Genomic DNA, 23,529 nt, shown 5'->3' with positions numbered 1-23,529 from the left:
TCCCATTCCCGCCCCGTCGCCTGAGCCCCCGTGTCCCTGGGCCCAAGCCCTGGGCCCTGCTGGCCGAGGAGCAGGGACTCCGACCGCCACACGCTGAGCCCCCAGGAACAATCCCCGCCCTGGGCCCCTTCCTAGCAGCCCTGGCGTCTCTCCCCTCACGCGGCCTGTGGGCACGGCCCGTCCGAGGGCCTCCCTGGCCACGGCTGCTGCTGGAGGCTCCTGCCCCCTCGGCTCCCCTGGGCCCGGAGCTCCCTGCGCATCCTCCTCCTCCTGCAGTCGTCCCGGCCTGAGCGGCTCCAGAGGCTTTTCTACTCCGCTCCCTCGGGGGGCAGGCCCAGCAGGACTGGGGGGCTGATTCTCAGGGCAGGGTTGATGCCCCCCAGCCCCGAGTCATCTGAAGCAGGGGGCTGAGCCCGCCAAAGCTCATGATCCCACCTGCATGTTTTATTGGTCTGTAAAGTGCTACCAGGCCATTTGTTGTGTGACCAGAGCGAGGGCTGAGGAGGAAGGTCCGGCCTGGGGCTCACAGCCGGTTGTGCTGGGGGTGGGTGAGGCAGAGGATGCAGGCCAGGCAGAGGCCTAAGAGGGTCTGTCCATGGCCAGAGAGGGGATCCCAAGGAGCGACTGTCTCGAGTTGCAGCTGGGGAGCTCTGGGGTGGGTATTAGGGGAAACGATTTCACTGAGGCTGGTGAAACGCTGGAGCGGGAGGCCTGGGGAAGGGGGGGAATCTCTGTCCTGAGAGGATTTTAAGGCCAGACCGGACAAAGGCCTGGCTGGGGTGAGTGAGTTGGGCTGGGCCCTGCTCTGAGCAGGAACAGGACGAGCTGACTCCTCAGGGCCCTTCCAGCCCAGTGATTCTAGGACTCTGCACAGGGGCAGAGAGGGGGGTCCCAGGAGAGGTTCCCAGGAGCACCAGGCCTAGAGGCTAGAAGAGGGATGTGAGGGGTGCACTGGGCACTGGAACTAGGACGTGGTTTCTCCTGGGCGTGTGTGTTGCTTTTGCTCACACTCAGCTGAACGGCAACATTTCCTCCATCATCATGTAGTAAAATATAGTAAAGATTATGTGTGCTTCTTCCCCCTTCCATTACTTAAGCTTGAAACAGCACATATCATTTAGCTAATTGTGCATGTTTTAGAAGCTGTAGTAAAAAGGGGAACTAGCCGTTTAGACCCATTTCTCAAGGACTGGATTACACGTATTACTTGAGTTAGGGAAATTTGCTAATTGCTATTGCTTAAGTAAGCTATACTGGTGGTTGTTACTGAATGGAATAGAGTTGAAATATGCTAACCAATAACGCGGCAACACGAAGCTAAGGTAACAAATCAAGACGTGCCAAGTTAGATAAGAAAGTTAAAGAAAGTATAAAAAGGATGCTTAGCCAACGCTCAGGGTCGGCTCTGCTTTGAACATTGAGTTCCTTAGCCGTACCTTGGTTGCAACCAATAAACTTGAGTTGGACCCAGCCTGAAAGTGTGACTCTCTTCTTGGGGTAAATCAGACTAGCCTCCAAGGGGACGAAACCAGCAATTTATGCAACAATCATCGTCATCATCAGACTAGTGAACACAACAGCCCCGACCTGCTCCCGGGGGGATGCTCAAAGGAAGCACCAGAAACCACGTCGGCTGGTCCAGCTGCCCCCGAAACACAGGCCAGGGGTGAAGATTTTCTACCCGTTAACTCTGCATCCTGTGTCATCAGTGCACACACAGCCCAGCACTGCCTGTGCCCCCCGTCCAAACCCCACCCCCCATCTCCCGCAGCCTAGAAACTTCCCCACCCAGACACCCCCATGAGACCAGCTAGTCTCCTATTATCAGTCACCAACCCCCATGTACCTGAAAAACTGCCAGTCTGTGCCCCACACACACAGCCCCCTCTGCCAGCCACTGCCCCACATCCCTGACTACCTGCCAGTCTGAGCCCCACAGACAGAGCCCCCCTCTGCCAGCCCTTCCCCCATGTCCTTAACTAACTGCCAGTCTGTCCCCACAAACAGCCCCTCTCTGCCAGCCTCTGCCCTATGTCCCTGACTATCTGTAAGTTTGTGCCCCACAGACAGAGCCCCCCCGCCAGACCCGGTGGTACAGGGTGTACAAGGCTCATGGCTAATTTGCCCTCCCCCCTGGCTTCTCTCCATGGTTGGTGAGGGGCTCCCCCTGCACCCTCCCACATCAGACCCGGCTCCCAGGGCCAGGCTGTGACGGGCGACGGGGTCACCGCTCCCTGCTGTGTCCTGTCCAGCCGCAGGCCGAGGGGGAGCCACACCCGGCTGGAGTCCTCCCGCCCTGAGCCGGAGCTGAGCCGGGGGGTCAGACGCTCCCTGAAGCACCCAGGAGAACATGGACGGTAAGTGGAGTCGGGGGCCGTGGTCGTGGGGAGCTGCCGCACTTAGGGGGGCTGGGGAATTCCCGGAACCTCGACCCCCAGCGAAATCTCCCCCGACATTCCCAAGAGGAGCGGGCAGGGAGAAATCTCTGCTTTCCTGATCACGGGCATGGAAACCTCAGCCCTGCCCCCGCAGACACACACACAGCGGGAACCCAGAAATCATCTCTGCCTCCCCTCTCAGTGTTCAGTCCCTTCTCCCCCCCAGCCTGACTTCCTGCCTCCCCGCCTCTGCCAGGCTGTTCGCTGCCTCTTCTTGTCTTTGCAAAATATACTGTGAGGCAGAGACTTTTGTGGGTTTTCCTGCCTCCAGCCACAGTCTGGGGGCCTCTGGATACCCCTGTCCCTGCCCCTCCCGATGCAGGATGATTTAGCCCATCCTAACATGTCACAGTGTCGGCCTGTTTACCCCCCTGCACCCCTGAGAACTTTCTAGATCCCCCTCCCTCCAGGGAACGTGGTTCCCAGCCTTGGGCTCTAAGTGCGGATTCTTACCATGTCTACCGGTGATGCCTGCAGGGAAGTTGTGACGTCGCGGGGTCTGTGTTCACTCTGTTTGCCTGGTGGTGCTGTATGTGAGTCTACTGTCCTGTGCTGTTCTGTAATAACTCTGTGTGTGTGCATGCCTCAGTTTCCCTGGGCACTGCAACACGGCTTGTCTGAGGAAGGGGAAGGCTGGACATGACTCACTGTGGAGGTGAATGTGTCTCTCCTGTCCTGAGTCTCGTGTCCTGAGGACCAGGGGGCCGCAGACAAGACCTTCGACCAGGAAGGGGAACAAAGGGGTGGGCGGGGCTGACTCCAGGATGGTGACGAGGGTCTGGGGGGAAGGGTCAGTCTTAGTTGGGTTAGGATGAGGGAGGGGGATTGAGCAGGAAGGGGGGAGCCGGGCCCAGAGCCCTTTTCCCAGAGAGGAATGGTCCTGCCTGCTCCTGGTTCCTGTGTTAACAAAGATCCCGCGCTGCGCTGTGTCCTGTGAACCGATAAACCTTCAGTTCGACTTGCCGGTGAGAGTCGTGTCTGGCTGCGGATGGGGGTGCAGGCCGGTGACTCCCCCACAGCCCGTGACAGAAGCAAAGAGCCAGGATGGGAGAGATGGGGCCTCCTGTCTCCTTTCCCCAGCCAGAGTTAACAGGGCTCCCCCCCTCCCCATTGAGCTTCTGCGGAGGTAAGTGAAGGTGCCCGGCTGCAGGGTTTGTGCTGGGGCTTGAGGCTTAAACCTGAGCTGTCTGCTCAGTGGCAACCCCCGCAGGCCCTTCCATAGCCCGGCCGGCAGAGCGAGGGCTGTAGCGGGCGTTCACCTAGTGACTGTTGGTGGCTGGCTGGACTCTGGCTCCAAGGGGAGCGTCTCCTCCCTCCCCTAGCTGGGCAGAGCGAGAGGAAAGAGGAAGGGCTCGGGGGCTCCCAGCCCGAACCCAGCTGCAGCCAATACACCTGGACCTGTGGGTGCCTGGACATGCCACTTCCCTCACCCCCTGGACCCAATCCTGCTGTAGCTGGGATCTTCCATGGCCCGGTCACCACTTCCCAGCCGAAGCCCCCAGGCCCAGACTTACCCGGGCAGACCCCTCTACCTGGCTTGAACCCAGCCATGGTCGGTCTTCTCACACCTGTGGTGTGTCCCTTCCCCTGGCCCAACCTAGCCTGGGACCGGCCCTGCTGCGGCTGGGGAGGGAGGCCTGGGAGCGGGGCCCAAAGGGGACACCTGTTGCATAAATTGCTAGTTTCGTCCCCTGGGGGCTAGTTCAATTTGCTTCAAGAAGAGAGTCACACTTTCAGGCTGGGTCCAACTCTATTTTATTGTTTGCAAACAAGTTCGGCCGAGGAGCCCAGTGCTCAAAGCAAGGTCGAACTTGAGCATCGCCTGAGCTGAAACTTTTATAGATTTCACATTCCTTCTGGTCAGCGTGTCGCAACGTGATTGGTCACTGCAAGTTTACTCAGTTCCCTGGCAGAAAGTTTAGCAGCATCTAAGACATGCGCAATCAGCTAAATGATACGTGCTGTTTCGAGCTTAAGCAATGGAGGGGAAGAAGCACACTTAGTTTTTACTACACCCTGGCCCATGAGCCCCCTCCAGCCGGCCACAACCCCTCCCGTGTGCTCCCCCGCAACTCTCCCTTTCCCCGCCTGTGGCCCCGCTCCCGCGGCCAGCCACCCCCGCCTGTGTTCTCTCCCCTGCAACGCCCCTGCCTGTGAACCCCCCCTTGCCTGGCTGTCCCCCCCCCACCTGTGTGCCCCCGCCCCGAACCTCCACCCTCTCTTCTCCTCCCCCGGGCCTATTTCCTGGGCCTATTTTGATTGCCAGTCTGCCCCTGGCCACTAATCCCCACCCAGGGACAGATGGTGCCTGAGGGGAAGAGTCTCAGATCGGTGGGAGTAAATCTCTTCGCTCTGTCACTGGCCGGTGGGATGAACCTCAGGAGCGAAGGCCGAGACCTCAGGGCTGCTCCCCACTCAGAGCCGGGCGCCCCTGGAGGCAGGAGAGTCCCTGAGTCACTGCCCAGCTGGGGCAGATTCTGTCCCTGATGCCATCGACCCCCCAGGGCTGAGCTCTGCCCCTCATGCTCTGATTCTCCCCCCCGCACAGCCAACGTGACTCTGGATCCAGATATGGCGCATCCCCAGCTCGTCCCGTCTGAGGATGGGAAACGTGTGAGATGGGCAGACACATGGCAGCCAGTGGCTGACACCCCGGCGAGATTTGACACTTGGTCCTGTGTGCTGGGCCGAGAGGGCTTCACCTCGGGGAGACATTACTGGGAGGTGGAGGTGGGGGATGGCCAATGGGCTGTGGGGGTGTCCAGAGAGTCTGCGAGCAGGAAGGGATGGATCAGCCTGAGCCCCCAGAGGGAGGTCTGGGCTGTGCAGTGGTGGCAGGATCAATTCCAGGCTCTCACTGACCCTCACACCCCCCTGCCCCTGAACCACCCCCCCCCCAGGATCCGGGTTTGTCTGGACTGTGACCGGGGGCAGGTGACATTTATCGATGCTGCTACCGAGGTCCTGATCTTCACTTTCCCGCCGGGCTCCCTCCCTGGGGAGAGAATCTGACCATTGATCTGGGTGTTGGGGGGAACCGAGCTCCGACTGTCCCCCTGACACCAGCCTCTGGCCTCACACCCCGGGTATGTCTACACTACAGCGCTAATTCGAACTAACTTAGTTCGAATTAGTTAATTCGAACTAAGCTAATTTGAACTAACGCGTCAGAACTAAAAACTAGTTCGAATTAGCGTTTTGCTAATTCGAACTAGCATGTCCTCATTAAGTGGACCCTGAACCGGGCTAAAGGATGGCCGGAAGCAGTGCCGGCAGGGCATCAGATGAGGACTTAGAGCGTGGAGCTGCTGTCTCAGGCTAGCCGAGGGCTGCGCTTAAAGGGACCCGACCCCCACCCCGGACAGACAGTTCTCAGGGGTGCCCCGCTTGCAAAGCAGTCCTGGCTTGGAGTGCCCGGAGTGCCCACACTGGGCACATCACAGCACTCGGCCATCAGTACGGCTGCACTTGCCGCAGGCTGCCATCTGGGGAGAGGGGGCAATTGGGGGGCTGCAGGAGAGCTTCCACCCCCAGAAGCCCGCAGAGCCAGCCCAGTCCTCCCCATCGGGGGCTCGTACCCCATTCCTCCCTCACCTCCTTCCACTTACCCTTTCCTAGCCCCTTTTCTTGATGTACAAAATAAAGGACAATTGTGTTCAAAAATGGAATCTGTCTTTATTGAACAAAACTGGGGGAGACTGGGAAAAGGAGGTGGGAGAGGGGAAGAGAGAGGCTGGGAGAGGGGAGGGCAACTAAAATGATCAGGGGTTGGGAACAGGTCCCATATGAAGAGAGGCTAAAGAGACTGGGACTTTTCAGCTTAGAAAAGAGGAGACGGAGCGGGGACAGGATAGAGGTCTATAAAAGCAGGAGTTGGGTGGAGAGGGTGCATACAGAAAAGTTCTTCATTAGTTCCCATAAAGAAGGACTAGAGGACACCAAAGGAAATGAATGGGTAGCAGGCTTCAAACTAGTAAGAGAAAGTTGTTCTTCACAAAGCAAAGAGTCAACCTGTGGAACTCCTTGCTGCAGGAGGCTGTGAAGGCTTGAACTAGAACAGAGTTTAAAGGGAAGTGAGATCAAGACATGGAGGCTGGGTCCATGGAGTGCTATTAGCCAGGGGGTAGGAGTGGTGTCCCTGCCCAAGGTTTGTGGAAGGCTGGAGATGGATGGCACGAGACAAATGGCTTGGTCACTGTCTTTGGTCCATCCCCTCCAGGGTCCCTAGGGTTGGCCACTGTCGGCAGACAGGCTACTGGGCTAGATGGACCTTTGGTCTGACCCAGGACGACCATTGTAAGCTCAGGCCTCAGGATCGGGGGTCTCAGTGGACCCCCTTGATTTTCATGCATACCTGCTCCTGGGTGGCCAGGCTGGCAGCTATGCTGCCCAAGCCGGCCACTTTCCTGTGCCTAGTGCAGAGATCGTGGACGAGGTCCACGATGTCTGCACTAGCCCAGGCGGGTGCCCACCTCTTGCAGTCCCGGGCAAGCTCCCGGGAGCCGCCAGCCTGGTCCCGGGAAGAGGGGGAGGGCTGGGGGGCATTGGGTGGGTGGCTCGAGCCATGCCAGGTGCAGGGTCTGCTGGCTGGGTGCTGGCAGGCTTGCACCTGGCATGGGCACTGTAGCCAGCCTGTGCCCCTTTAAGGAGTCCGGGGCCGGGAGGTAGGCAGTAGAGTTTCCCTGGTGTTGGCCAGAGTGGCCACCAGGGAAACCTGGGGAGGGCTAGCCTCCCACTAGTTTGAATTAAGGGGCTACACACCCCTTAATTCGAACTAGTAAATTCGAACTAGGCTTAATCCTCGTGGAATGAGGATTACCTAGTTCGAACTAAGCGCTCTGTTAGTTCGAATTAAATTCAAACTAACGGAGCGCTAGTGTAGCGCCTATGAAAGTTAGTTCGAACTAACGGACGTTAGTTCGAACTAACTTTGTAGTGTAGACATAACCCCCAGTGTCTGTGACCCTGGAGGACTCCCCTGTACCCAGCCCTTGGCTCCTCCTCTCTATTATCCTGAAACCTCCTCCCTCCCCTCACAGATCCGGACAAGGGAGGTGGAAGGAACCTACTTCAGCCCCAGGGAGCAGACAGGCCCTCAAGGGCAGAGGTGAGGGCTGGGCAGGGACAGAACTAACAGCGGGACTGGGGACAGGCAGAGGTGAGGGCTGGGTAGGTGTCTCCCCAATGGGCACCAGGGGGAGAGACTGGGACGCCGGCCACCACGTCCCCCTGGCACAGCAGGGGTTGTGGCCATGTTTGGTGCAGCGGTGTCATGGCGCAGCCTCCAGCTGCCAGTGCAGAGCAGCCAACAGGTGTCACTAGAGGGCGCTGTGCTCCGGTTGATCAAGCCATGTCACACAAGGCATTTGGTTCATCATTCCCAGAGCAAAAGAGTCTTCCTCAGTTTCTCAGACATCCCTGTAACGAGTTTTACTGCGCTCAGTTCAGGAGCAGTTTGAAAAGCTCTCTATGTATGTGGATGGAACCCCAAGGAGATGACCTGGATTCCTGGGGCTCTGTCTGCTGGCAGCTCAGGGACAGGCGCACGGAGTTTGCCTTGGCTCCCCCTCCCTACCAGGGACAGAGTCTGCCTGGCAACCCATAGGGAGTGAGATGCCCCTCCCAGGGAGTTCAGGAGGGGAAGGAGGAGCCATTGGTTGGAGAGTCTGGAGCCAGCCAGGGAAGGGGAAGCTGGCTGTGTGGGAGCTAGTGAACCCCAGGCCTGCATGCAGGGTTCCCCCTGAGAACTGGCCTCTAGGGACGGGAAGGCAGGATCCCTCAGCTGGGTGTTATGTCTCCACTGTTGATTTCCAGTTTGTGGAGTTTGCTGGGAGGCTTCCCCAGCGAGGCAGAGCTGGCTCTCCCGCTCCCTGGGTGAGACCAGCCACCATGGTCAGCTCTGCCCTGTCTGCTGGTTCGGGGCTGCTGCCTGCTGTGCGTGTGTCTGAATGCTGGGCTAGGAGATTATAGTTTGAATTTTGGTGTAGTTGTGTGGCCTGAACCCCTTTGTGATGAGGGGAAATTCCGGGATTGAAGCAGCCTGATTCCTGCCTGAGGAGGATCCCTGCCAGAAGAGAGCAGCCCCTCTGCAGTGACGGAGTCATCTCTGAACCTGAGGCTCATCCATGGAGTGTGTGAGTGCAGCATCTTTTAGTTAGTAAGTCAGGGAATTTGTTTGGGGATTTTATTACCTGCTGCATATTAAACCTGTGGGGGATTTACCACCTTCTCCCACTTGTGAGTCCTTTGGGCTGTACTGGACCCAGTCAGCCCCACTGCTAAACCACTGCAGAGAAGAATTTTGTGGTCAAAAGTCATCAAGGGCCCCAACAAAGTGCACGTACCAACGGGACACTGACCTTACAGTTGTTGGGCACCGGTGAACTTAAAAATAGTGTTTTACCCTGTTCTATTTGTCTCCTGTTTAATATAACTGTGTTTATTATAGTGTATGTGTTTGTGTTATTTTCTGGGAGTCTCCAACTATCTGGCAAATACGTGGGGATTCCCCTGGGTTAGAATTTTTCTCCCAAGCTGCCCTGGTGACCCTGCCAGGAAGGAGTGAGGGGGGTGGAGGCACCGCCAAATAAATCCATCGGAAAAAATAAAGTTGAGTGGGTGGCGGGATCCAGAAGAACCCAGACCTCTCCATCAAAACCTGTAAGCAGATTGGCCTTAAAGAAGGTAACCAGGGGGAGAGGGGCACTACATGTATATTTAGTACTAAGCAATTAAAACAACATTAAAAGGCATCACAAGCATTAAAAGGCATTAAAAGCAATATTTAAATGGAATAACAATCTACATCTACTCCTTAACCCAATTTAGCAGCTTAATTCTTAATTCAATTTAACACACTCACACGCACTCACCCTCTGGGGCTGGCCAGACCCCAGGGAATGTTGGTTAATTTGGTTGAGGTGGAAGTCCAATGTGCACATCCCCCCAATATGCCGAATCGATGGACTCCAACTCCTGGGGGGAAATGGTGTGGTATATATCCCCTCGGCAGGGGCCAGGCCGGTGGGATGCCATCCACTGGCTGCACACAGTCCAGGTGGGGTGATGTCCGTTAGTGACACCCCCTTCTTCTTACTGGTGTGTCCACGACTGATCCAGAAATATCCGGTTTTTGCACCACTTGCCTCACCACTAGTGAGAAACAACTGTCTGTCCTTGGTTAGACTCTTCCCTTGTTACTTTTCTTATCTGGCAATGCTGGAAACGCTGCCTCAGCCACATACACAGAGTTCTTTTATTTCCCACGGTCCTTCTTCTTAAAGTTGTAAACACGTCCATGATCCTCCAGGGGTTTTGTCCAGAACAAACAAGTCCATAATTCTCTGGGGCGCTTGCCTAGACCTCAGCATGGCCTCTCTTCAGCTCACTTACTGTTGATTCACTCATGCACTCATGCTAACCATTCACACTACCCATGATTCATGACACAGGTGACAGAGGAAAGCTGGTTCAGTGGTTAGAGAACTGAGCTGGGTTCAGTTCCCTGCTCTGGCCTGGTTCCTGGAACACTCGGGGTAAGTCACTGGGGCAGGCAGGAGGAGACCCGGCTGAGAAAAAAACGGCCTTTCTTCAAAATGAAATTCTTCCCGGAACCAGCTTTGAATTTCAGCTATTCTAGGTGTGTTTGGAATCACCTTCTGCCTCCAGAGCCCTGTGACTGGAACAGGAGCATTTACTTCTCACATTGGCCTCCTGCACACTGTGTGACCATTTGTCATCTTTTTCTCATGCATCCTGTGAACTTTGTCATTTGCTTTTCAGCCACAGCTCCCAGAGTCAAGGGATTCAATGAGCCTCTCAGTTTCGTTATTAGTTCTCTCCAACCTTTTTACACCGAAGATCCCTTCTTCAATGTCAGGGCAAGCCAAGATCTACTCCAAGCACCCACCACCTTCCCCAAACACCCATCCCTTCCCTGAGGCCCAATCCTGTCCATTCCCCTCCTCTCCATCACTTGCTGTCCCCAGCCCTTATGCACTCTCCCTGGGTTGAGACAGGAGGTGCGGGCTCTGAGGTGGGAATGGGGGATTTGGGTGTGGGAAGGGATGAGAGATGTAAACTCTGGGAGGGAATTCAGATGCAGCAGGAGCTTGAAAACGGACAGATGTCTCAGGAAGGGGGGTGTGACATACTGGACCGGCCTGGGCACAGTTGAAGGTGTCCATTCAAGGCGAATTGCTCAACTTTGGGGCTCCTTACAGACCCCAGACTGGAGACCTTCCCAAACAGGCTGCAAACCAGTCCCACAGAGCGCTTCAGCTGCTTGCCTGAAGCCTCACGAGCAAAACCCCTCCACCATCCCAGCAATATCCGTGCCCCAGATGGCACTGGGCCTCATATTCAGGTGAGGGGTCTTAGAACCCAATTTCACCTACCCCAAACAAGTTCTGTCCGGTTCCAAGAAACCAGCCACAGATCCCTGGTCAATTTACCGTCTGGACCTTACCACAAATCACACTGAGCCAATCCTTTAGCATCTGACATCTAAAGATTTATTGCTAACAGAAAGAAAAGCATGAGAGTAAGGGTGCTAAAGTATCACACGCTACATGCATTGCATCTCCCAGCTCTCAATGCAGGCACTAGCAGAGAAGTTATAGCTGCTGGCTTGGAAGTCCTTATTGTACATCCTAGGTTAAAACGGGTCCTCAGTTCTTTCTAGCTCTTCGATCCCTGCACTGCTGCCTCTGGGATGAAGTGCTGAGCTGATTACCAAGATGGAGTCAGCTACATGGCCTCTTTATACATCCTTCCTGGTCTCTTCTTGGCTGCAGCAGGTCACCTGGCCAGTGGCCTATCACTGTGTTCCCTGCTGGTAGCCCTTCGGTGTCAGTCACCATTCCCAAGGCGTGTCCTTGGCCCATTGAGTGCTATTGTCCCACAGGGCCTCACTAATCAGCATGTCCATAGGCCGAGCTCTGCCCACTGCTCAACCACATTCAGAGAGACTTCCAGTCTCCACACAGATTACAGATTCCTAACTACACACACAGACATTATACAGATATGTGAAGAGCAGATACAGAATCAGAAGAAAGCAAGCTTTTGTTTGCCCCCTCATATGGCCCCCTTTGTACCACTTTTGGGGCGAACACCCCCCCATGGGTGCAGCAGTGACCCGGCTGCTCCCCTCACAATCCAATAACGTGACACTTCTGAGGTGCGACTGTGCAGCCGGCTGACTTCCTAGGAGGAACAGGCATTGAGTGGGGGGAGCACAGGGAATGGCTCAAACATCCCAAGGGGTGGCCAGAGGCAGGACACTCATCCTGCAGCGTGGGGGGAGGGGCGGCCGTGACATCACACAGGCCTTTGGCAGGCCCTCCCCATATTAGGCAAAGATGGTGGGGAGGTGGTGACCTCACTGGGAGATGGTGACATCAGCCAGGCACTAGAGGGGGCAAGGCCGGGATGACCTCGCAGACCCCTGTGGCATTTGCTAAGGCAAGTCTCTGTCTCGCAATGTCTCTCTGAGGGTTCCTGCACGTGAGCGCCTGGAGGAACCTCTGTCGAGCTTCCTCCTCCTTCTCCTGATTTCCCTACAGCCCAGACATCCCTGCGGAGAAGGTAAGAGCCTCCGAGGGGGTGGGAACTGCTCAGTCTGATCCACCTGGTCCCGGCTGGATTCTAGGCACGGAACACTGGGTGAAAGGGTCGGAATTTTATTCCCCACCTGGGGCTTTGTCCCTTAGAACCACTGGGGCCGTGGGGGTTTCTCCTGTTTGGTTTCTCTTTCCCTCCGTCCCGCCCGCATTTCTCTTCTTTTCTTGCCTCTTTTGTCCTCTTCTGCTCCCCACCCCACATCAAGAGCTGGTCTCCCGGGAGTCAAACCAAAATGGTGGGGCAGAAATATTGCTCTGACTGGGATCGCCCCAATGATGTGGCCATGCATTGGGCTCTTTGGTGAGAATGTTCCACCGCCCTCCCTCAGTCTCTCCGATTGGCAGGACAGGGGCATTGATGGGGAGGAGTCTCAGGTCCTTGTCGTTGTGCAAGTCTGAGCCAGTACGTCAGACCCAAGGAGATGTTTCGCTAAGGTTGGTGGTTCTCTGCGTTCACTGTCTTGGGGCCAGACCCACTTCCTCAGATCATATTCTGGAAGACAATTGGCATTACCATATACGCCAAAGGAATACAATGAAAAAAGTGAACACATTATTAACCTGACAAATCAGATTAAGTACAGAAGGTGGGGTGAGGGAGAGGTAGGGAGGGAATAGCTGTTTATGAGTTAATGAATGGCTAATCAGGGGGTGATAAGTGGGGAAGCTATCATTGTAATGGGCAAGGGAATTAGCATCTTTGTATCTTTGGAACATCGCTTATTTTGAGTGCAGGGAGCTGTGTAAATACTCCCTAAGGTGCTGCAGGACAAAGTTACTGACTAACAAGGCTGCCCCTCTGAAACTAGTTCTGTGACATCCTTTGGAAGCGCTTCCCAGTCTGCTGTTGCTGTCAATAATGTGCTAAATGGGAGGGAGGAAGATGCTCTCTTATAACCTCAGCCTCTGATTGCCCCTCCCCTTTTCCTGCCAGGGCAGAGCGCGGCAAGGGCCTGGCCCCTCCCACTTCTCTGCACAGGTGCAGACATGACAGTTCTCTGGAGACTTCCAGCAGGCTCCTGATTTCTGTGCGTCACCCCCCTCCCTTCCTGCCAGCTGCACTACAGGGGTAGGACCAGGCAATGGGGAACATCTCTGAGTCATGAGCTCTAGCTGCTCCTTATCGAGTGAGGCTGAGTCTAGGCTGCAAGTTTTTGCAGCAGAGAGTATGCTTTGTGATGTCATTAGCATATTTTGTACTGATGCTTTTTGCATAAGGGGTTTTTGTGCAAAAAAGAACAGCGTAGCCACTTCTGTTTTTTGCCAAAAAGCTGTTTTGCACAAGATCCGGAGAGGCATAAAGATCTTGTGCAAAAAGGAGGTTTTGAGCAAAACAGAAACAACTACCCTGCTTCTTTTTGTGCAAACACCCCCTTGCGCAAAAAACATCAGTCCCTCATTAGCATACTCTCTGCTGCAAAAACCTCTCAGTGTAGAGAAGCCCGAGAGAAGTAAAAGCAGCAGCTGAAGAAGAACAGAAGCAGCAGCAGCAGAATCAAAAGAGGAAGAAGCAGAAGAAGTAACAGCAACAGAAGATACAGCAGAAAGAGGAACAACAGAAAAAGAACCTGCAGTAGCACAAACAAAAGAAGAAGAAGCATGAAAAAAGCAGGGGCAGAAGAAGTAGCAGAAAAAGAATAGTAGAAGAAACAGGAGGAAATAGCAGCTGAAGAAGAAAAATTAAAAGAAGCAGCAGTGACACAAGAAGAAAAGTAGCAGCATCAGGAGAAAAAGCAGAAGAAGGAGGAACAGAAAAAGCATCAGTAGCAGAAGAATCAGTAGCAGATTAAAAGGAAGCAGAAACAGGAAAGAAACAGCCACAGAATCAGCAGCCGCAGCAGAAGAGACAGCAGCAGATTAAAGCAGAAGTGGCAGCAGCAGCAGCAGCAATAGTAGAAGAAGCAACAGAAAAGGATGGAGCAGCAGAAGCAGATGAAGCAGCAGGAGAAATATCAGAAGAAGAAGTGGCAGAAAAAAAGTAGCAGCAGCAGAAAAGCAGCAGCGGTAGTACATGCACCGGAATAAGAAACAACAGAACAAACAGAAGAAGCAGCCTGAAAAGAAGTGAGGCAGGGAAAGGTGCAGGAACAGAAGCTGATGAAGCAGCAGCAGCAGCAGAAACAGTAGGAGAAGTAGCAGAAGAAAAGAGGCTGGAGGAGAAGAAAAAATAGTAGCAGAAACAGAAGCACAGGAGAAGAGCAGAAGAAAGAGGCGGTAGCAGCTACAGCAGTAGAAGAAACTCAGCAGAAGCAGCTGTGGCAGAAGAAGAAAACTAGCAACAGAATAAGTAGGACCAACAAAGGAAGCAGGCGCAAAAGTAGCAGCAGAAGAATCAACAAAAGAAACAGCAGGGCTGTGTCTACATTGGCATCCTTTTCCGGAAAAGGGATGCTAATGAGACAAGTCGCAATTGCAAATGCCGCGGGGGATTTAAATATCCCCCAAGGCATTTGCATGAACATGGCTGCCGCTTTTTTCCGGCTCGGGGTTTTGCCGAAGAAAAGTGCCAGTCTAGACTTAAGCAGCAGAAAGAACAGAAGAAGGAGAAACAGAAAAACAAGCAGAAGCAGGAGAAGGAGCAGCAGGAGCAGGAGAAGCAGAAACAGCAGCAGCAGCGGCGGAAGAAGAAGTAGCATCAGAAGCAGATGAAGTAGCAGCAGCAGCAGCAGCAGATGAAAAGAGAAATCAAAAGCAGCAGAAGCCATCAACAGAAGAAGAAAGCAAAGAAGAAAAAGCAAGTAGTAGCAACAGCAGAAGAAAGAGCAGCAGCAGCAGGAGAAGTAGCAACGGAAGAAGAAACAGCAGTGCAAACAGAAGAAGCCTGAAAACAAGTATGGGCAGGGAAAGGTGCAGCAACAGAAGCTGGCGAAACAGCAGCCAGAACTACTGGGAGAAGGAGCAGAAGCTAAAAGGCAGGAAGAGAAGAAGAAATAGCAGCAGAAGCAGGGACAGCACTGCCCTGCATTAAACAGCACTGCATATTTTAAAATCGAAAGAGGCTATTTTGAAATTTGGTGCATCTGCACAGCACAAAATTTTGTAATAACGTGCTCTTTCGAGCCGTCCCTTATTCCTCGTACAACGAGGTTTACAGGGCTGGTGAAAGAGCGCGTCCGCTATTTTCAAACTTTTTCCGAAATAGCAGATGCGTTCCTTGGATGTGGCGTTGCTATTTCAGGATCCTTCCAGGATCCCGATACAGCAATGCAGTCGAGACATAGCCCTCAAGGAGCAGAAGAAGTAGCTGCAAGAGAAGAAAGAGCAGCAGCTAAAGAAGCATCAGCAGAAAAAGAAGGAACAACCACAGCCACTGAGGAAGCAACAGGAGAAGAAGGAGCAGTGGCAGAAACAAAAGAGGAAGAAGAAGCATGAAAAGAAACGGACAGAAGAAGAAGCAGCCACAGAAGCAGATGAAGCAGATTGAAGCAGCAGCAGAATAAGTAGCCCCAACAGTCGTAGCAGGAGCAAAAGAAGAAGAAGAAAAGCAGCAGCAGCACCAGCAGCAGCAGGAAAAACAGCAGCAGAAGAAGAAGCAACAGCCGAGTAAGTAGGATCAACAGAGAAAGCAGGAGCAAAAGCAGCAGTAGAAGAATCAGCAAAAGAAGCAACAGAAGGAACAGCGAAAGCAGCAGCAGCAGCACAAACGAAGAAAAAGCAGTGGCCACAGAAAAAGCAGAACCAGAAGAACCAGCAGAAGAAGCAGTGGCAGAAATAGAAAAGTAGCAGCAGCAGAAAAAGGAACAGTATCAGCAGTAGAAAAAGCAGCGGAAGAAACAGCAGCAGCACAAAGAAAAGAAGAAAAAGCAGAAAACAAGTAGGAGCAGAAGAAGCAGCTGCAACAGAAGCAGATGAAGCAGCAGCTAAAGTAGCATGAGCATCAGAAGAAGAGCAGCAGCAGAAGAACCAGAAAAAGAAGTAGCAGCAGCAGAATATAAGGAGCAAGAGCAGAAAAAGAAGGAGTAGCAGCAACCTCACAAGAAGCAGATGCAGAAGAAGTAGCAGCTACAGAAGCAGCAGCAGCCATAGATGCTGCAGCTGAAGAAGCAGCCGAATAAAAATAGAAAGTGAAACGCTGCAGATTGAGAAGAACTGAAGAAAGAGGCCATAGCAGCAGCAGCAGCAGCAGAAGAAGAAACACCAGCAGAGCCAGGAGCAGCAGCAGAAGAAAAGTCGCAGCAGAATAAGTAGCAGTAACAAAGGAAGCAGGAGCAAAAGCAGCAGAAGAAAGAACAGAAGAAACAGCAGTAGCAGCAGCAGATTGAAGCTGCAGAAGAAGCAGAAAAACAAGCAGGCGGAGGAGAAGGAGCAGCAACAGAAGAAAAGAAACAGCAGAAGAACAAGCATAAGAATGAGAATCAGAAGAAGCAGCAGAAGAAGTAGCAGCAGCAGATGAAAAGAGCGGTGGTAGCACCAGAAGAAGCATCATCAAAAGAAGAAACCAAGAAGGAAGACGCAGAAGAAGTAGAAGCATCAGCAGAAAACTGTAATCACAAAGGAAGGAGCAACAGAAGAAGAAAGGAAGCATCAAGAGCAGCAGAAACAACAGAGGAGAAGAAGAAGTGGAAGAAAAGAGGCAGGAGCAGAAGAACTAGAAGAAACCTCGGCTGAAGCAGAAGCAGCAGACGCAGGAGAAGCCACAGCATCAGATCACAAGAACAAGCAACAACAGAAGAAACATCAGAAGAAGAAGCAGAATCAAAGAGGCAGGAACAGCAGTAGAAGAAACAGCAGAGGTTGGATATTAGGAAACACTATTTCACTAGGAGGGTGGTGAAGCACTGGAATGGGTTACCTAGGGAATGGGTTACCTAGGGAAGTAGTGGAGTCTCCATCCCTAGAGGTGTTTAAGTCTCAGCTTGACAAAGCCCTGGCCGTGTTGATTTAGTTGGAATTGGTCCTGCCTAGAGCAGGGGGCTGGACTTGATGACCTTCTGAGGTCTCTTCCAGTTCTATGGCTCTATGATTCTATGATTCTAGGAGGAGAAGCAGCGGAAACCAAAGAAGCAGCAGCAGTATAACAATAATAAGCCACAGCAGAGAAGAGCAGAAGAAACAGGAAGTAGCAGCAGCAGAAAAAGAAACAGCAGAAGGAGCAGCAGAAGAAGTGGCAGTAGCAGAAGGAGCAGCAGACTTTAGCAGCAGAAATAACAGACTAAGGAGAAACAGAAAAAAAAGGGGGAGCAACAAACTTTAACAGCAGGAAAAAAGACTAAGGAGAAACAGAAAAACAAGTAGAAGCAGGAGAAGGAGCAGCAGTAGCAGAAGAAGCAGATACAGCAGGTGCGGTGGAAGAAGAAGTAGCATTAGAAGCAGATGGAGTAGCAGCAGCAGATGAAAAGAGAAATCAACAGCAGTAGAAGCCATCAACAGAAGAAGAGAGCAAAGAAGAAAAAGCAAGTAGTAGCAACAGCAGAAGAAACAGCAGCAGCAGGAGGAGAAGAAACTGCAGCAGAAGCCGCTGTAGCAGAAATAAAAGGAGGAGCAACAGGAGAAGAAGCTGAAACAGCAGAAAGCAGCAAAAGTAGAAGCAGCAGCACACACTAAAAATTAGAAACGGAAAAATAAGTACGGAGAGTAGAAGCAGCTGCAAGAGAAGCAGATGAAGCAGCAGCAGCAGAAGGTGAAGAAAATAAAATAGCAGCAGCAAAAGCAGAAGTAGCAGAAGAAAAAACAGCATCTGAAGAAGCAGCAGCAGAAGGAAAGTAGCCAAAGAAGGAGTGGAAGAAGAAGCATAACAACAAGTATGGGCAACAGAAGGAGCCGCAACAGTAGCAGATGAAAAAGCAGCAGACAAAGGAGAGGCAGAAAAATAAATAGGAGCAGGAGAATGAGCGGCAGTAGCAGCAGAAGAAGGAACAGCAACAGAAGGAGCATCAGGAGCAGCAGCAGATTTAAGCTAGAGAAGTAACAGCAGCAGAAAAAAAGGAGTCATCAGGAACAGTGGCTGCAGAAGAAGAAGAAGAATGAAAATAAGTAGGGACAGGAGAGGGAGGAGCCACAGAGGCAGATGAAGCAGCAGCAGAAAGAGCAGCACTGCAGAAGCAGCAGTGGAAGAATAATAAGAATAATGAGCCCCAGCAGCAGAAGAAACAGGAAGTAGCAGCAGCAGCAGAAGAAGAATCACCCGAAGAAAAAGCTGCAACAGAAGAAGAAAAGTAGCAGCAAAAGAAGCAGCAACAGAAGATGTGGTATAAACAGAGGGGTTGTGTCTACACTGGGCCCCTTTTCCGGAAAAGGGATACAGATGAGACAAGTCGGAAATGCAAATGCAGCAGGGATTTAAATTTTCCCCGCTCCATTTGCATGAACATGGCTGCTGCTTCTTTCCGGCTCAGGGCTTTGCCGGAAAAAAGCGCCAGTCTAGACGGGGATCTTTCGGAAAATAAAGCCTTTTCCGAAAGGTCCCTTATTCCTGATTTTAGAAGGAATAGAAGGACAGAGCTAGGTCAAGGGAAGGTTCTGCCTCCTGCCTTCCTTCCCAGTAGCTTTCCAGTATGAACCAGCTGTGGGTGTTAGCACTGCCCCCTGCCTGGCCCTGCGATGGGATAAGAGTTACCTGGGGGCGGGTGTCTAGGCCTCTGTACGGAGGCCTGAGTGTATTGTGATGTCATGTGTGACAACAACAAAGAATGTGGCTGCAGCATTCTTATCCTGCCTCCAGTCCAACTGGTTGGCAACGGCTGGTGCCCAAGGATCTGAGAGACGTGAACTGAGCCTCTGTCAAGAACCTCAGGAAGCCGCTGTCCCCGCGGGCGTGAGAGAGGATGAGTCTGTACAGAAGGTAATTCCCGGAGTCTTTCCCTGCCCGAGAGCCCACCTTGGAGATTGGAGCCTCATCGGCCTAGGACAGATGGGGACAGGGGCTGCAACAGTCACTTCCCAACACTCCGTTTTGATTTGACTCGGGGCATCTTCCCCTCTCCTTCTGATTCAGCCTTTCCCGTGCTCCTGAGGCAGATGGGGATGATTTTCCCTCCCTGCAGACCAGTGGGGGTGAATTTCCATGTTTCTTACTTAAAGGGAACGTAGCAAAACTTGAGTAGAATTTGGGTTTATGTCTCCATGGAGCTTATTCCTCTTGGAGGTGCCCCTAAGGCATCCCCTGCCTTCAGGGTGAGTAGAGAAATGTTTGGTGTCAAGTAATGATTGTCCAATATCAGTGTGTTCAGACAACATCCAGCTCAGAATGTACAGAATTAGAATAACAAAGTGCTATTTTAATTACATTGAAAGTGGTACAGCTCCATAGCCAGTCCCAAGCTCTCATGTGGGTAGTTCTCTCAGAAACTCAAAACCCCATAGGAATTCTCCTCTACCCCTGCCAGCCTATAAAATATCTGTGTAAATTCCCTCTGACATTCCATTCCAGGTAATGGGTTGAAATAAACTGCTACCTCATTTTGTCATGAGTCTCGGTGTGTTTTCTTTGTAATTTTTTGGTGACCTCAGTTCTGAGTCGATGTTCTAAATAGTGTGTAAAACTCTTCATTGAATGCTCACTGGTTCTTTCCCCCTGCTAACAAAATCCAGATTTGGAAATACTTGACAGGAATTAACCATATTTGCAGCTGATACTCTGTCCTTGCAGTGCTTCAACCCCGCTACTTAACAATCTTTTATTCCTTTTACTGGGTTTGATGGGAACAGAGGGTTCCTCATTTTCAGCTTGGCCCCTATCTGTAGCCAGAGTCCCAACATTCTGAGCACAACGCTGTGGGGTTTGAGAGAAGGCCCAGCTGAGAATCATAGAAAATAGATGGGACCAGTGATCCCTCTAAGATTCTCCAGCCACGAGTTTTGTCTTGTGCACCAATAATGAGGTCATGTGCGCTTGTTGGGATTTGTGCCACTGTGGCACCAGCAGTTACTAACAAATACCTTAGATATATTTAAAATGTTATGGAAGAAAGAATACTACAACAAGGGATCGTTGGCAAGGTGCCTGACTTTAAATGTTTGTTTACTATGAAATCAAATACATTGTTTTCAGCAGCCATTTGGTATCTTACAGGTGTCCTGTTCCTCTGAGGCATAACATAAAACTGCTATTTCTTGGCATAGCAAACAAAATCTGTTATTCATATTGACATATTAAATAAAAAAATTGTTACAGTTTATGCTTGAAATTAAAGATTACATCTCTTGGCTTGATGCACATGAAAAAAACTTTCTACAGGCAAAAGTGTTAGAGAGTCTCTGTTGTGACTTGTGAAACAAAAACTAAATCATTTTGTTTTAACACAAAAAATCACTTCATTTATTTGCTGTATGTAGAAGAGCACTAATCACAGTTCTTGTCTGTGTGTCACGTGATTTTCAATTGGACCCTTCTGAACACGTGCTAACCGCCCCCACCAGCTCCTGCAGCAGGGAGCTGTCATAGCAATGCTGATGGCTTATCACGGATACACTGCTTCACATCCCAAGTTGCCCAGCCCTTGGATGTTGAGGTGAGGGAAGGGAGGGAGATGTGCGACAGACCCAGACCAGCTGTCTGCCACTGGAGGAAAGAGTTGCTGGAGCTTGGGCAAACAGTTTTCTCTTTCTTGAGTAAAAAAAAGTCCAAGTTTAAGTCTAGCACCGTAGTCCCCAACACGGTGCCCGCGGGCACATTTGTCTGCGCCCGCCAAGTGCTCAGGGCTGGCCTGGCCCCGGGCACGTGGCGCATGCGCGGTGCCAGAGCCGGCCCCGGGCGCGTGGCGCATGGTGAGCGCCGGCCCCGGGGGCACCGCGGATTGACCCCCCGCGGCGCATGGGGGAGGGGGGGAGAGAGCGCCAGCCCCGGGCGCGCGGCGCTTGGGGAAGGGAGGTGGTCGGAGAGAGCGCCAGTGCCGGCCCTGGGCGCATGGCGCTTGGGGGAGAGGGGGAAGAGAGCACCAGCGCCAGCCCCGGGAATGCGGCTATGGGGGGGCCCCGCTCGGGGGGGCCCCGCCCCCTCCCGGGCGCCCGGCGGGCGAACGGCCACGCCCCCTGGCGCCCAGCAACCCCGAATGGTTGGGGACCACTGGTCTAGCACAATCAGGCAGGTACCTGAGGTCAACTGGGATGTGTGAGAAGCCACAGGCTAATTAAACTTCTGCAGCTAATTAAGACCTGTGGTGCTGCTGTAAAAGGCTCCCCCCAGGCCAGAAAGAGGGAAGGAAAAGAGCAGACAGCCAGCAGGCAGGAGTGACTGTTGGGTGGGCAGCCAGCCAGTAGGAGAAGCAGCAAGTAGTCAGCAGGGTGGCTGGCAGGAGCAAGTGGACCACAGGAGCAGCACAAACATGGCCTGGCCTCAGGTCCAATGAGTGGAGTCATCAGGGTGATGTATATGGGTCAGTACTGACTGGACAAAGCTGTAAGTGGGGTGTTTGAAGTGAGATATGGAGAAACTTTGCATAGGTGAATGGGACCCTTACCTTGTTGGACTAGTGAGCCTGAGAGGCAAAGGACGCTGCTCGGTCCATTTGAGCTGGGATGGTTACTCATGGATTGGTTATGAACTCTGGTTGTGGTATTTTCCCAAGTTAATGCAATGTGATTTCTCTCTCACTTTCATTAAAAGTTTCTTTTCTACCCTCAGGCTCTTGGATAGTTTCTTTTCTACCCTCAGTGCTTGCGAGTGGGGAAGCATTGCCTCTTAGAGGCACCGGGGGGTGGGGGGGATGAATTTCCCAGGCTCCTGGGTGGGGGCTCGAGCCGGTTCTGTGTGAAATGGATGAAAAGGAACCCCTAGATACTGAACCCAGCCCTGGCTGCTGCTGGCACTACCTGGCAGAAGGGTTATATTTACAATAGGATTATTGTATCAAAGACAGAGATCAAGTTGATCTGTCTACCTTTTGTAAAACCATGTTGAATTTATGCCAAGCATCTCTCTAATTACTTGCTCAAAATTTGTTCTAAGACCTCTAATGCAATCGAGTTCCACAAATGGGTTTTTATTTTATGGATTGGATTGCTTATCTTCGTACCACCTCTCTTACGTATAGGTATTGTATTTGCTTCTAATTTATTCGCTTTCTTCCCACCCAGTTGCAGCAGCAAGAGATTCTGCATTGTTACTCAGCCAAGTCTTCAAGCCGATCTTACATCCCAAGAAGACACACCTACAGTTTGAAAACCAAATCGACCACCACCACAAGAGTATCTAGCAGGAAGAACCTGAGCATTTTTAAGCAAAACTGTAAGCTCCATGACCTCCTGAGGTCTCTTCCACTCTATGATTCTATGAAACAAGAGAGACTGTGCAGAACAGCTAGCAAATGTTGCTAGCAGAGGAAGACAGCAAGGAAATGTGCAACATTAGTGGTTAACAAGTGGTGATAAGGATAGCATGCCCATGCGTGCTTTTGGGAGTAGCTAATAAACAAGTCTATTCCACTAAACTGACCAACCTGAAGATGCTTTATAAATAGGTAGCTCGGCTGCTAAAAGTGACCCACCACTGCACTTTGAAGTGTAAGTTTTATTGCTTGCACCTTGCATGTCCTTTTGTTGAAAAGCAAACCACAGAATGTTTTGCAGAGCTAAATTTGAGTGAATGGCTTGTAACACCCACTCACATGGAAGTTACTGGATGAGAGAATAGACTCAGGCCTGGCAGAATTCTTTCAGCAAAGTTTGACTATCAAAAAGTGTTGAAAGGAAATCATTGTTGTGCTTCTACTGTCAGCCCGGTGAGTACGCACACGGGTGGTCAATCAATAGTGACAGCAAAACCTTGGGAGTAACTATCCACAGTTCATGAGTCCATGCTCACTGTTCCCTGATGCATTGCTTTCAATCCCAGCATTTCATGTGTTTCCTTCTTCAGTGTGCAGCATTTTTCAACATTCTTTTTTTTTCTTTGCTCACCCCACCATCTTTAACCACAGGAATAGATCCTGCAGCGCTCTCCACTGCTCTGCTAGCTGTCACTGAGCACATCACGAATGGCAATAGAGTTAATATTGAATTTATGAAAGCAATGATGGCCTGGCTGATGATTTTGAGCAGCCAGACATCAGGGCTATTAGAGGTGCACAACCTTGCGCACTAGGAATCAGAAAGGCTTTGAGGCAACACTTTGAAGATGAAAACTAGTAATGTTTGTTTCACCTTGGCTCTGCACTGCAGGATGTCCCAGCCATAGCGCTTTCCCAGGAAGCTGCATAAAATCTGCCCATAGGAATCAAAGTTTCCATGGGTTGAGTGCAGATGGGACTGCATAGCCTCCTCTCCCAAAATACTGCTCAGATCCAGAAGCTCTGAAGTACTCCAAGCGGGACCGTGCTTTCTGTGTAAAGCCACTATGGTGATCGGGAAGATGCTATGTAAGCCCTCTCTGCCAAGCAAACGAGCAGGGGAATTTCAAAAATTCTCGGGGCTTTAAAGAGGGAGGGAGTGGAAAGAGGTTTACGGAGCAGCAGAGCTGAAACTAATGACCAATGGGGTCAGGATGGGCAGTGTGTGACCCCTTCAATCCAAATACATTGATATAAATCAAG

Source organism: Pelodiscus sinensis, chromosome 19 (genome assembly GCF_052426305.1).
Source record: "Pelodiscus sinensis isolate ZL-2025 chromosome 19, ASM5242630v1, whole genome shotgun sequence".
Taxonomy (NCBI): Eukaryota; Metazoa; Chordata; order Testudines; family Trionychidae; genus Pelodiscus; species Pelodiscus sinensis.
This window is presented reverse-complemented; position numbering follows the sequence as displayed.